This window comes from Phyllobates terribilis, unplaced genomic scaffold (genome assembly GCF_046119375.1).
Source record: "Phyllobates terribilis strain yellow unplaced genomic scaffold, ASM4611937v1 Scaffold_5__5_contigs__length_657084704, whole genome shotgun sequence".
In the NCBI taxonomy this organism is placed as follows: domain Eukaryota; kingdom Metazoa; phylum Chordata; class Amphibia; order Anura; family Dendrobatidae; genus Phyllobates; species Phyllobates terribilis.
Window position 1 is genome coordinate 276,378,564 of NW_027362765.1, and position 14,463 is coordinate 276,393,026.

The following is a 14,463-nucleotide window of genomic DNA, read 5'->3' on the forward strand; positions in this document are numbered from 1 at the left end:
CCACTGATCTTAGTGGATGTTGATGGTGCAAGTCCCACCCCTAAAGTGCACCCGCCTCTGAAGCCAACACCCACACCATCTCTGCCCGCCGCCAGGTACCCCAGCATACCAGCTGCTCTGTCAGTCCCAGCCACTAATCCCCCACTGTACGATCCTGCTGGCTGGGCAAGCTAAAAGTGTGGGTGCCAAAATGCCGACTGGTGGGACACTTGCTATAACTGTGGAGCTCATCGTCCACACCCACCCCAAGCCTTTAAAGCCCTTGCCTTTCCCTGGTTAGCCCCTGAGGACATTATGTGCCCCGACTCCCGATCCCTGGGAGTGGAGAAATTCAATTACTCCCACCACCACTACTTCCCCCGGTGCCAGCAATGCCTAGGCTCCCTCTAGATCGAGAATCTAGTGCTGCCGCCGCCCCTTCATACCATGACCCCACTGGTAGAGAGGATACAATCCCAGGGCACCATGAATATTTCTCATCACTGTATTCGGAGATATTCAGAAGCCCTAATGGGGCTGGAATATTGTTCAGGATTGGGATCGTGACCTTCCCACCCAGCATGTAGGAGTCATAGTAAATTTGCCAACTACACTTTGTAGCACCATAGCAGCCTAGCTCGTACCATAGCAGCGCATAGAGGCCCGAGCATTCAGCATGAATCAAATGAATACTTACAGCGACACGGCCCTATTGTTCCAGGACAGATGGGAGTGACACGAGCAGGTGCCCTCCCTGCTGTATACGTGATACATGCAGTGAGTCCCCAGTATTATGCCAGAATACCGGTGAGTCACGAGAAATCCTTGAGACAGCTGTACGTAATACCATACAATATACATCTGATATGACTCCTGTGATCCTCCACCAGAGATCTATGGCTATACCCTTAAGTTCTGGTGGAATATTTGGATACCCAAAGGAAGAGGCTGCCATAAGTATCACGGCTGCAATTCTAAATCAAATTCAGACAAGTAACCTCAGGCTGGAAGAAATAAGTTTAGTGTTAGACAGAGAGCTCACAGTACATCATGCGAGACGGGAAGCTGCGCAACACCAGCCCCCACCTCCTGCCAACCCTCCAGCGCCAGCAGCTCCGCATACCGCGCCTGCTGTGGATGATTTCGAGTCAGAAGACGAAGAACTGCCGGGAGCACATGCATCCACACCCAGATATGTCCCCTTCACCCCAACACAGGTAAACACTCTTGCCAATCAGCTCCCAGACCACCATCCCATGCCCATTTACCGGAAAGTTAAGCAAAATCATGAAATTTACTCAGCGCCCTGCAGAGATCCTGTTCACTTGATCCGGGTTAAAGCAGGAGATAGTTACTGGCCCCTGATGGAGTCATCCCTCTCCTATAATGACAGCCTAGATGACACCACTTATGAGAGAGGAGCTGATTTCTGCTCCGCCCTTAAGCTTTGGGCGAAAGACCAACTTGCTGAACAATCCACAACGCTTAGGGATGTAACACTAGAAAAGGGAGAATCTGTTGAAAAATTCTATGCCCGACTGATGCAGATTTTTAAAGACCTTGGGTTTTCTACCCATAACTGCACCCAGCAACTGCCTCTGAGTGGGGCCTTCATAGAAGGGCTGCGTCCAGAGCTCAGGGAAACTATATTGCTCACCCGAAATGAAATTGCCACCATCCCCATGAAAGATATATTGACTGCTACTAAATGGTTTTAAAAAATGATGGCTGAACAGCCAACCGCCAAGACTAAACCAGTACCTGCTTTAGCTTCAGTACAGCCACCATTAATGGCTCCCTGTAACCAACAGATGCAGCAGCAGCCATACCCATCCTTGATGCCTACTAATCTGCAGGCTCAGCCCCAGATGTGGTATCCCACTCCCTTGCCCCAACAAGGCCCACCACAGAGAACAAACAGGCACTCCAATAATGCTTCATTGGTCTGCTGGCGATGTGGAGCCCAAGGCAATTTCCAGAGAGATTGTCATACACCACAGTCCCAATGCCCTCCCTGAGGGCATCATCCTCAGAATTTTCCTTGAAGACAGCAATGAAGTTCTGGTCAACCAGAGTCTACCATAATGGTCAGCTCTGCCAAGGGACGATGTTAATCCATCACTCTACCCCTGGCTGGCAGCCCGATTAAATTTATGGTGGATACTGGGGCGGCCAATTCCATAATCAAATACTCTGATTTTCCAAGCTATCTCCCTCTCCAATTTTCTGCTGATGCATTGACTCTCATTGGGGTGGATGGACAGGCAGCCACCCTTACTTTGACTGTGCCGATTCCTGTTGGCCCCTTTCCCAATGTGGTATCCCAGTTTGTGATCTCTGAAACCTGCCCTGTTAACTTGATGGGGTCCGATCTCCTGTTACAGCTTAAAACCAGAATTACCTACAGTGATTATGGTAATATGCATGTTGTCCTAGTCAATCCTCATACTCAACAGGGGCATGAGGAAATCTGTCTGCTCAAAGCACTACCCACAATGATGATGGCTCTGTCATCACCTGCTAATAAACCCCAATATCAAGCCCTCCTGGATCAGCTACCAGACCATTTATGGTCCAAGGGTCCCGATTATATCAGATGTCTCCCAGTCGACCCTGTCATGGTTCATTTGAAACCTGGTGTCCCACTACCCAGAGTCCCATAATGCCCCCTAAAACCTGCCCAGGTGCAGGGCTTACAGCAACAGGTCAATACCCTTCTTGGAAACGGAGCCCTCAGACATTGTGTTTCTCCATGTAATTCATCCCTGTTTCCTGTAAAGAAAAAGGCTGTACTAGGACAAGCTTCAGCCTATCGCTTAGTCCAAGACTTGAGAGCTGTCAATGCCGCCACGGTTCTCGAAAACACTGTAGTCCCTAATCCCCACACCTTGTCTAATGTAGCGAAGGAAGCTGGTTGTTTCACTGTCATTGACTTGGCAAATGCCTTCTTTAGTATCCCCTTACATCCAGACTGCCAGTATCTTTTTGCTTTCACGTTCAAAGGTTCCCAAATAACGTGGACTGTTATGCCCCAAGGAGCCCAGAACAGCCAGAACCAATTCACTCGTAACATGACCAGTTGCTTGTTGCCATGGATAATGCAACGTACCGATGCAGTTCTCTTGCAGTATGTTGATGACCTCCTCCTTTGTGGGGAGGATGAGCTGTTCTGTTTGTCCCTCACTATGTCCCTCCTCAAGCATCTCGCAGATCTTAACTGTAGAGTCTCGCGCTCTAAAGTTCGGCTCTGCCAAAGTCAAGTTATCTTCCTTGGACACTGCATCTCACAGGAGAAAGGAAGACAGTCATCATTGCACTTAAGTTTCCAAGCAACCCAACTGAACTTCAAAGATTTCTCAGACTATGTACCTACTGTCGGCAATGGATTCCAGATGCCTCCAGAACCATGCAGCCTCTGTAAGATGCTCTCAAAACTGGATTGTCCTCATATACCAAGGATAACCCTCAAACCACCACAGCCATCCGTCAAGCCTTCAATTTACTCAAGTCTCAGATTGCCTCAGCCCCGGCACTAGGAATCCCAGACTATCAAAAACCGTTCCACTGTATGTTTCAGAAAATTCAGGACATGCTGCTGGAGTACTCACCCAACGTCATTGCACACGACAACGGCCAGTGGGCTATTATTCTGCAGATCTTGACCCGGTGGCAAGAGCTTCCCTCACCTGCATGAGGCTGCGCGCCCACGATGCGTTTTTCATGCATTTCCGCAGCGGAAACGCATCAAAAACGCTTGGTAATCCGCACCCCATGGTCCCCAATGGCATTCCGCAATGTCAATGCACATTTTTCCGCAGCGTTTCTTCAGCGCTCATAAATCCGCAGCATGTTCATTAATTTTGCAGAAGCGCAGCGGAATTGCCACTATTGACTTGCATTGAGACGCATATAATCCGTGTCAGTACATTTGTACACCCAGATTATATGCATTTCAATGTGTGTATGGTACCCAGTTCTGGAGGAGAGAAGACTCTCATCAAGATCTGGGTACCATTGTACCTGTAAAAAAAAAAAAAAAAATAATAAATAAAGTTTATATTCACCTGTCCGGCAGCCCCTGCAGCACTCATCTTCCAGGACCTGAGATGACGTCGCGGTCATATGACCGCAGGCTGTATCGCGATAGCCCGGCAACCAGGAAGAAGCCAGGACGAGTGCGACAGCACATGCGGCGGGGCATTGGAGGTAAGCATAGCTTAATTTTTTATTTTTACGGTCACACTATATAAATCCATGCCGTTTGCATGGATTTATATAGTGTGACCTAGTTGTCAAGCACTTTCTAAGTGATGCTAATCGCTTGGAAAGTGCTTGTCAGTCCACATGCGGAAACGCATGCGTTAACGTATGTGAATCCGCATGTATTCTGCAGGAAAAACACATGCACAATCCGCATGCGTTTTTTCTGGCAAGGGAGATGCAGAAACGTTGCAGAAATTTTCTGCTTCATTTCTGCATCGTGGGCACATAGCCCGAGAGCTGTTCATGCCACACACCTACTGCTCGACAAGACGGCTGACATCATCCTTGGGCACCCAACCAAAATCTTTGCCCCTCATGATATCTCTGCCATCTTGACCTTGACTCAACCCAAACATTTGTCTGCCCAATGACATCTTCTGCTCCAGTGCTGCCTCCTCCTTCCAGATAATGTCACTCCATCGATGCACCATCAATCCAGTAACACTTCTTCCTCTTCCAAGGGGGGGGTCCATCCTGTGAAGAGACTCCTGGACATGACTGCATGCAAGAAATGGAACTGAAGACTATCACTCCACAGAATATTGATGATCACCCCCTACCAGAGGCAGACCAAGTTATTCACGGATGGGTCGCGATATGCAGATGATACAGAAAAATTTCACACTGGCTACGCAGTCACCACCCAAGTAGTAGTTTTCAAATCTGCAGCACTGCCACCATACATGTCTGTGCAAGAAACTGAGCTTGTGTCCCTGGCAGAAGCCTGCCATTATGCTGAAAAACAGCACGGTTAACATATACACAGATTTCGGATACGCATTCGGGATAGCCCACTATTTTGGAGAAATTTGGGCGAATAGAGGGTTCATAACAGCGGGTAGCCCAGTAAAAAATGCTTAATGTGTCCGAAGACTGAGGATAGCTACTTGTCTTGGGAGGGTTAGGGCAAACCTCAAGGTCCAAGCTCATGGACCCCAAAACACGGACATTGCTTGAGGTAATGCTTTTGCAGACCAGAAAGCCAAAGAAGCTGCTATGATGGAAGTGAAAGAAGCTGAGTATGCCTATGTCATGGTAACCACTTGAGCTCAAAGGAGAAATGCCCTGCGTGATCTGGCACTGGTTGAACCAGGGGGGCCACAAGATGCTGTAATCTCTGGTCGGACATCTACTGACAAGCTTATAGCCGAGCAAAGATTGGTATCCAAAGAAGAATTCGGAACATGGAAGAGAGGGTGCAAAGAAAGAAAACAATATATGGCGAGTGAATGGACTAGTCTGTTTGCCCAAAAGAATGCATGCAGCCATTGCAGCCTGGGCCCACAGTCCTACACAGAGGCAAGAATCAGGCTCTGCTACTTATTCAGAAATTTTACTGGGCACCTGGGATATCAACAACGTTTTCCAACTATAACCAAAGTTGTCTCATCTGCCAGACCTACAATCCCAGAAGCACAGAAGTCGTGCCATCAAAACACCTTTCCAAACCAGACTACCCCTTCCAGAGACTCCAAGTTGATGATATACAGTTACCCAAAGCAGGAAAATATGAGTACTGTCTGGTAGTGGTAGATGTTTTCTCTGATTGGTTCGAAGCATTCCCTGTGCCCAACATGACGGCAAAGGCTACGGCCAAGAAGTTGATCTCAGAAGTTGTGTGCCGGTATTGAGTCCCAGAAGTAGTGGAAAGTGATCAGGGCCCCGCCTTCGTAACCTCAGTCTACCTGGAACTGTTGACAATGATAGGATCAAGCATGACCCTACATACTCCATATCATCTGCAAGCCAACGCCAAGGTAGAGAGAATGAATGGTACCCTGAAGAGAAAACTGACAAAAATGATACAGGAGTCAACTGAGGGATGGCCTGACTTGCTCCCCATTGCTCTTTACCATGTCAGAACAACCCCGTTGTCCAGACATGGGTTGTCACTGTGAGATATTGTTTGGAGCTATACCCCCAATAGCTTCCTACGGTCCACAAGAACTGTCTCAGTCCAATGATAGAGTTGCTCAGTTTGTAATCAATCTCACTAATGAACTAACTCCCATGCTATAGTTTCTTCCATTCCTGATCCTGAAGCCAGCAGTGCCTGCCACCGTATAAAACCTGGAGATCTGGTATTGGTCAAAAGACACGTAAAGAAGAGCTTCCTAGAACCATCCTTTGTAGGCCCTTACCAAGTTCTACTTGTGACTCCTACCTCAGTGAAGGTTGAAGGCCGGTCAACATGGATACACGCTTCACACTGCAAACTGGTTTCCGAAAAGAAAGGATTTCCCATATCCTTTCCTTATGTATATTAAGTTCTGGATTGGCAATAAAATTAAAATGCTGGCACTAGCCCTTATGTACTATGGGTGAATACTACTGATCCAACCCAAACATTCTTCTTTGACTACTGTAATGTGGTTAATTGTGCAGGGACAGCCTGGTCCAGGAGGGGGGCTGAGTTTAGATACCATCTCTGTGTAACCCGGAAAAGTAATCAGAACTGTTATTCGTGGAGGGATGTGGGGTGGAACACTGGAGAAGATTTGGGATACCGCCCAACAAAGTATAAAGTGTAAAAATAACAAATCAGAGTTTGCATGTTTGGCTTACTCTCAGTAATCGAGAATTGGCCAGGACCAATAATAAGTGTTACCGATCTAATTATAATAACAAATGCTCATCGCTAGTACTGAACCTTGAAAATCCAACCCAATGTGATTTAGGGACCTATGTTCTGGGTCTATGGCAGTCTGAAAATACAGGGAATTTTTATCTAGGACATTTAATACTAAAAGATGTCGCTCAGAAGCCCCACATTAGCCCCTGTACGCCCTCAAATTCCCTACTCCCAAGTAAAACCCTGGGTAAACCAATACCACCAGGCCAATCAGTTAATTTGTCAACTGCGGAAACCTTCTTGGTAGAGAGGGTATACAGACACTAATCTCTGGGTTCAATGGACTCCATATACTGCTAAAACCAATAATCATACTTGCTTTTGCAAGGCCCCATCTAGGATCAGTACCCTTACACGTGAGAGATGAAGTGTTGGAATGTTTTTTGAGTTTATACTCCGCCAATAATATCAGTACGGAATGTCAGAAATGGAAAGAAAATATCCTATAATAACTGAGACACAGCAACCTGGTCAAGGAATAACTGTTTACCCTGGAAAGTATATATGTGTATTACAATACAATAATTTCTATATGTACCAGTAGTATTTTGTATGTTCCCTCCAGGCTACTGTGCAGAGAAAATCACCAATGATGAGAATATAACCAGGTTGGCACAAAACCATACTAAATCTTAAGCAGATATATACTGGGTTTGTGGTGATCTCAGAGAAAGGAGCAGATTGGAAGGAAATTGGGAAGGACAATGTGCCCTCATGAAAGTAATTATGCTGATTTTGATAGCCCGAGTGAACCATGAAGTAGAACTCACTGATATAATCAGTTCAATTAGAAACAGGTACAGACGTGCAGCCATAAAACCAGAACTTTTTGATGACCCCCACGTTTACATAGATGCCATAGGAGTCCCAAGGGGGGCGCCTGATGAATTCAAGGCCCGGGATGAGGTGAAAGCTGGTTTTGAATCCCTGCTTCCCATCATTACAGCTAATAAGAACATAGCTTGGATTGACTATTTGTATTACAACCAACAGAGGCCTGTTAACTATTGCCGAGATGCGTTAACCGGTTTAGCAACTCAGCTGAGTCAGGCTACCCTGCTAGCCAATCAAAATAGAAAGGCCCTAGGCATGTTATTAGCAGAAAAAGGTGTATGTGCTATGATTGGAGAAGCTTGCAGCACATATGTCCCTAATTAGACCGGTCCAACTGGTAAAGTGACTCCGGCATTGCAAAAGCTCAATTCACTATCTAGAGAGTTGAAGACAAATTCTGGAGTACAAGACCCCTGAGGAGACTGGTTCACTTGGATAGGTTTGTGAAAGGTATTCTGATTCAGTTTGGTATAGTTATTCTGACCGTGCTCGTTTTGGCTGCGGTTGTTGTGTTCTGCTTTATCCCTTGTTGCAGAAAGATTTGTAACAAGGGCACCATTGAGACCATAGCCATGGCCACATTTCCAACAGTCCTATACGACCCAGTGAATACAGAAGTAAAATCAATACTCACCCTTATAGTAGAGTCTCTTTCAAATAAAGTGAGATTCAAATTGAGAAAGTTGATATAGTTGGTACAAATCGGAAAGTGGGCCCATACTCATGGCTGGTCAAGGCCTGTAGGGGGATGGAGGCGCCGCAGAAGGCTCCAGACTGATAACATGGAGTCAGTCTGAATGAAGACCAACCTCCCCTGTGCCTCTAGAACATGGGATAGTAACGACAGAACCCTTGACCAGGAATGTTGGGCCAACGTAATCAATATAATTGATAAAAATATATTATCAAGGGGGGACTGTGAAGTATGGACTGGCTCTCCATGGTGACAATGATATTTTTGTCTATTAAGGACCCCCCCCCATAAGCACTGAATATTTCTGCCTAAACCAGTTTAACAGATACAGAATCCACCTCGTAAAGGAATGTGACCACGCAGGATGACAAGACAACACTAGAGCCAGATGAACTGCTTCGTTGTTGTTCCTAATATGGACAAAGGGCTGAACTCTGGGTTGTGATTGGGAGATAGGAACTAGAAATGAATGTCTGTAAACCTATATAACCTGCCTATGCAATACAAGGGTTAGGAATTTCCACGGAGATTCTCTCAAACTGAGACCAGTCTGTCTGGTTCCTTATTGTCTGCTCAAGCCTAAATATCTGGAAACCACCTTGATGACCGTGAGGTCCCTCCAACAAAACAAAGCATACATTTTTTTTTTTAATTTTAATTTTCTTTATTTTTTTCAACAGAAAAGCAAGATCTCCACATTCCAGAGATGTAAACATAGCTGTCTACCTCACAAACTGTATATTGTAAAAAAAAGTGTTTTTTTTTGCACACTTCCTAAAATCTATTGGAACAAAGATTTTAACACAAAAGTGAATGTGAAATGTGTGTTTAATTTTTTTAATATTTTCATTATAAGGCATGGTCACTTATTCAATTTTAGCACTAATAATGTCTCTAAGTTTAAAGGGGCTATCCAGTCCAAATTATTAAGTCTACAGTCACTCTGTGTGACTACAGACTTATGAATCCCAGCAGCGCATGCACCGTTCACTGCAGGGATTTGCTGGTTTCTCAACTGGGACCGGAGGGTATGTAAGTGCTATACTTACTTCCGGGCAGTGGGCGCAGCCTCACTTCCATACATTTGTATGTAGCGAGGCCACGCCCTCTAGTCGACCACACCCTCTTTATGGCCATGTCACTAGTCGAGGTGCGACCTCTGTCAATACAAGTGTTGTGTGGCCACGCCCACTAGACGAACCCTGACAGAGTATACATAACTCATACATATCCTGTGGCCTTGGCTCAAACTGGTGAATCCCCACAGTGCACTATGCGAGCGCTGGCTGAATTCATAAGTCTGCAAAGTGACTGCAGACGTATAGATTTGGACCGGTCAATCCCTTTAATTTATATATCTTCTCTTGACTATAATATCTTATTTTATAATATTGATTTTTAATATCACTTCATGATTATTTAAAATTCATTGGATGAAGTATGAACATTTTAGGTGGCATGTGCACATTAATAATCACTCCATGATTACCTCAAATTCATTGGATGCAATATGTATGTTCTTCGTGGCCAATGCATGTGCGCATTTGGCTCCTGTGTCTTCCTGCCTCTTCTCTGTTGTCATTATGCCGATCACACATGCCCATATGCGGTAATGCGTTTGCCGTTCTGGGAATACATCATAAAGTATGACTGATGGGGGAGGGCATTGAGGTCCGTGGACTCAAATGTGCAATGGCACTATGATTGGCTGAATCGTGATCAGGTCAGCTGTACAGTTCAGTGATCATGTGGATATTAAAACCACACCCCACAAGAAAGCATGTTGTGGTTAATGGCCAATGTACTGCTTGAATCGAATACAGATAATTATTCTTAGACAATTGCATGTTTTTATAAGCCTATATCCTAGATGTTTGATGTTGTTTGTGATTTAGTGACAAATATTGTGACGCGCCCCTGGGCCTGTGTCGCGCTGCGTTGCGCACGCGGGAGCTTACCCGGAGCCGGATCTGTTGAGGGTTGTAGTCTCGTGGCGGTGACCCGGTCCGTGCCCAGGGAGTCAAACTGAGCGGCAATGTATCAGCGGTAGATGTTGGACGACTACGCCACCCGTTGAGTACAGCTAAGGAGCTGCTGCTGCAGGGCAGACCGCTGAGGCCGGTGGTAGGATTGTGCAGCGTGATAGTATAACCCCCAACGGGAGGGATATGGCCTCAGGGCAGCCGATGTGGACGATGGGGGTAGCAGGAACCACTCGGAGACGGTACGGTGTAGTTCAGGGTCTTTACTGGTGACAAAGATAGACCCTCCCGGAGTACTGGCTAGCGATTGGGGCCTGGTCAGTCCTTGAGCAGATGGGATCTCCCCTGGCCAGGCGGAGTTGTAGGCCTCCCAAACTAACTGTACTCTTCTGGCTACCTTGCTAGAGGCAGGTATAAGTAGCCCACGTCCCTCAGTGTACCGTGTGGTGCTCACCCGTATGGCCGGTGACTCGGGGCCGTCGGGTTTCTTGGCCAGAGGACCTGGAATCCACTGCCTGACGGATTCTGCTGCTGGGTAGGAGTTAGTCCCCACAGCCTCGGACTCCGGGTCCGGTAAGAAATCTTCTCAGTCAGGGCGAGCTCTGCAGCTGCCAGCCCCTGACTCCTTGTAACACTGCTCCCACAGAGCTCCTGATGTTCTGTTCCTATATTTGCTTCTTTTCTCTGTCTCTACTTCTTCTCTACTCACTAACCCTGCCTCAGCCCTAGGTTTATATAGGGGAAGTTCTTCCCCTCCCAGGACTGGGCAGGAGGTGTGGCATGCATAGGATCCCTGACCAAGAGACCTCCCACCTGCTCTCAGACGTAATATCTCTATCACTGTGGCAACCAGACCCCTGGGGTGTCACAATTGTATATATATCTATGTGCATGAATAACTTAGTTGTATTTCGACATCTGATACACTTAATATAGCACAACTTGAATGCGCTTTTTTGGAGGTGCAATTACATGTATGTCATTTGTGGTCTTAACATTCACAGACTGTGCCTTGAAAATGTATTTGTTATTAAACACCTGAGACGTGCAATATGGCTATGACTTAAATGTATATATTTGGTTGTGCAATTATATTTATGACAGTCACACATTGTTGCCTGTTGCGAGTGCTTTCTTTTAGGATGTGAACCCATCTAGCTTTTATCCCATTTTCTTTGGTAAAGGTTTGGGGGTGGTGTCAGTAATTTAATTTATTTCTAATGTTTAAAAAAAAAATACCAATTTTAATTTTGGATTCCTTTCCTAATAGCTAATAGAAAGACTTACAAATTCCATGAAAACATATTTAGCTTTGAATAGAATTGATTTGTAGGAATGAATGGATCTGACAAAATTTGAATTCACCAAATCATATGGATTTTCTGGGAAATTCGAGTTGAGGCAATGTTATTCATTCCAAGTTAAATGCACCTCATCAAACTCTCGGGTCTTTTAAGACCCCAGAGTATATTAAACGTAAAATGTACAAAATAGAAAATACTTATATCCACCTTACCAGTTACCTCTACAGCCCCTCATCTGTTCACTGTTGCCCCTCCGGTCCTTAGTGCATCTACCTATCACCACTTCCACAAGCTGAATCTCCTCTATATGCTAGGCTGAGACTTCCAGCTCTGATGAGGCCTCGGATGTTTCTGTGCAACCAGTCATAAGGTAATGACATCATGCATGAAAATACGCACATGCACTGAGATATCAAAGCCGGAAGTTCAGGCATAGCATGAAAAGGCCTAGGGATTCAGTTTTTGGTGGTGGTGATACAAGTATGCACTGAGGACCACAAGGTGAAGAGCAGAGTAACCAGAAGGAGAGAAGATAGATGAGTATAAGTATTTTTCTTATTTTTTAACCTTTTGATGGCCCTTTAAAATTCAAGACAATGGTGGCCAACTGGATGCCACTTTGCTAACATTGTGCAGAAGTGAAATTCAAAAATTCCACATTACAGCAAAGTGGAATTTTGTAATACAGTATTCAAGTACAATTCAATTCCACTCAATATATTAATTAATTCATTTGTATTGATTTGTTTATCTTTACCTATTAGCTATTATTCCCAAACCTTCACCCCAACTATAACCCCTGTTATGGTTAGAAAAATACTGAATAAAACACCAAAATGTAGATTTATTGCTTGAATGGTAGCATCTTGTGAAAACCTATTCATGACATTGACCATATGGTCTCAAGACTAGTGTTGAGCCACCCCCGTAGTGTTCGAGTTCGGTTTGGTTCGTCGAACACCCGTGTGTTCGCCGAACTGTTCGTCGAACACCTTCGAACACCGTTAAAACCAATGGCAGGCAAACAAAAACACATAGAAACACATAGAAAACACCTTCAAAGGTGTCCAAAAGCTGACAAACTGCTCAGAAGACACAACTAACACATGGAAAAGTGACAAGTACATATAGTCATGCGAAAAGAAAAGAGGTGGAGGAGTAAAAGGAGGGGGAGACACAGATATAGGCATGTCATGCCATTCTAAAATCCAAAAAGTGAGAAGCCGACACGTTCAGTCCGCTCCTGCCCGTGCCACCTCCTTGTCGCCGGGTTTGTGCCAGAGCCGCGGTGAACCCTGATGGCCAGCCCCCCTCTCCCAATACTGGTGCCTGTCCGCTGGTGGGTCGAGCGAGCCCCCCTGTGGTGGAGGCAGCTCTAAGCTTTTTAATTTAAATTGTCTCTCTAATTTGAATGAATACACTTTAAATCCATTTACAAGGATCTATTGGAGGGCAAGTCTCATGCCAGCAGCCGCGTAATTCCAGCTCCAGTAGCGTCCACTAAAGCTGCTGCAGTTAAAAAGCTTTTATAAGGATCGAGCTCGGCTGTCCACCGCAAGGCATCCTACTGCCAGTCCCAGCCCCTATGCCTTGGGGTGCCTCCTGATGCTCTTCACCGAGTATCCCGTGGTCCTGAAGCATTTCCTTTGAAAAAATGAAGTGTCCAAACTACAGGTGGTGTAGCTTGCTTAACAGCCGGGATAATCCACTGACTAGCAGACACTGCTACTAGGCACAAAGTATTTCCTGGGCTAGATGCAGTTAAAAATTTGTAATTAGATACTCTCGTTGGATGCTGAGAAAGCATTCCATAGAGTCTCCTGGCACGCCATATATGATTCTCTTAAAAAGCTTGGGGTAGGGGTCTAGGGGACCCTTTTATAGCCAAAATCACACCCTGTATCACAATACGTCACCTAGGCTGAAGATAAATGGAACTGTAGCACCCTGAGGGCTCGGTTGCTACAGAGGTATTGCACCTCACCCAGAGGTGTGATATCTCACTCTCAGGCAAGGATGGAGTGTGGATCAGGACCCGACACCTGCATGCATTACACCACATTGCCGTGGGGCAGGGCGACCAATATGCCTCTGAGATGGGCACGACAGTCCCTGTCCCTGGCTGGAGTGGGGGGAGGGAACATTGAGGAAGGGGAACCCTGTAGTGCAGGAGCAGGGAGGAAGCAGTTCCTGGGTGCATTGAGAAGGGAGTATAAAAGGTGGGCACCATCTTAGTTCAGTGCAGAGAAGTCTGAGCAGAAGTGGCAGGGAGCAGGGGCTCTGCATGAGCTCTGCTCCAGAGGCGGGCCTAGTAATAGAGGCCCAGGCCTGGAAGAGGGAGAAGGAGGGAAGAGGAGCGGAGAAGGCTCCAGGAACGAGGAATGAAGGGATCCCAGGTGTGCGGACGAGCGAGTCGCCACCGCACGCCCGAATCCACCTGCGTGGAGGGGTCAGGCCAAAGGGGGAGACCGGTCCCCGAACTAGTGGAGGCAGGAAACGACCCTCAGCTAGAAACCGGAGGCTCTGACATTTTATGTGGCGCAGCCCCTCGCTACACCCGCTAGGAAGGCACCACATAGGGTCAGGGAAACTGGCGCCAAGTTTACCAAGAGGAGGCCCGAGGCAGCCGGACAGAAGGGTTAGTAAGAAAGGCCAGACAAAGGACACACACAGGGGGTCCTGTGAAGCGCTCCAAAGTTATCTGGGAGTTCACTGAGCCCCTCACCTGGTGAGCACAGTACGACGTGGGCAGCCGTTACCTGCAGACGTGGTCTG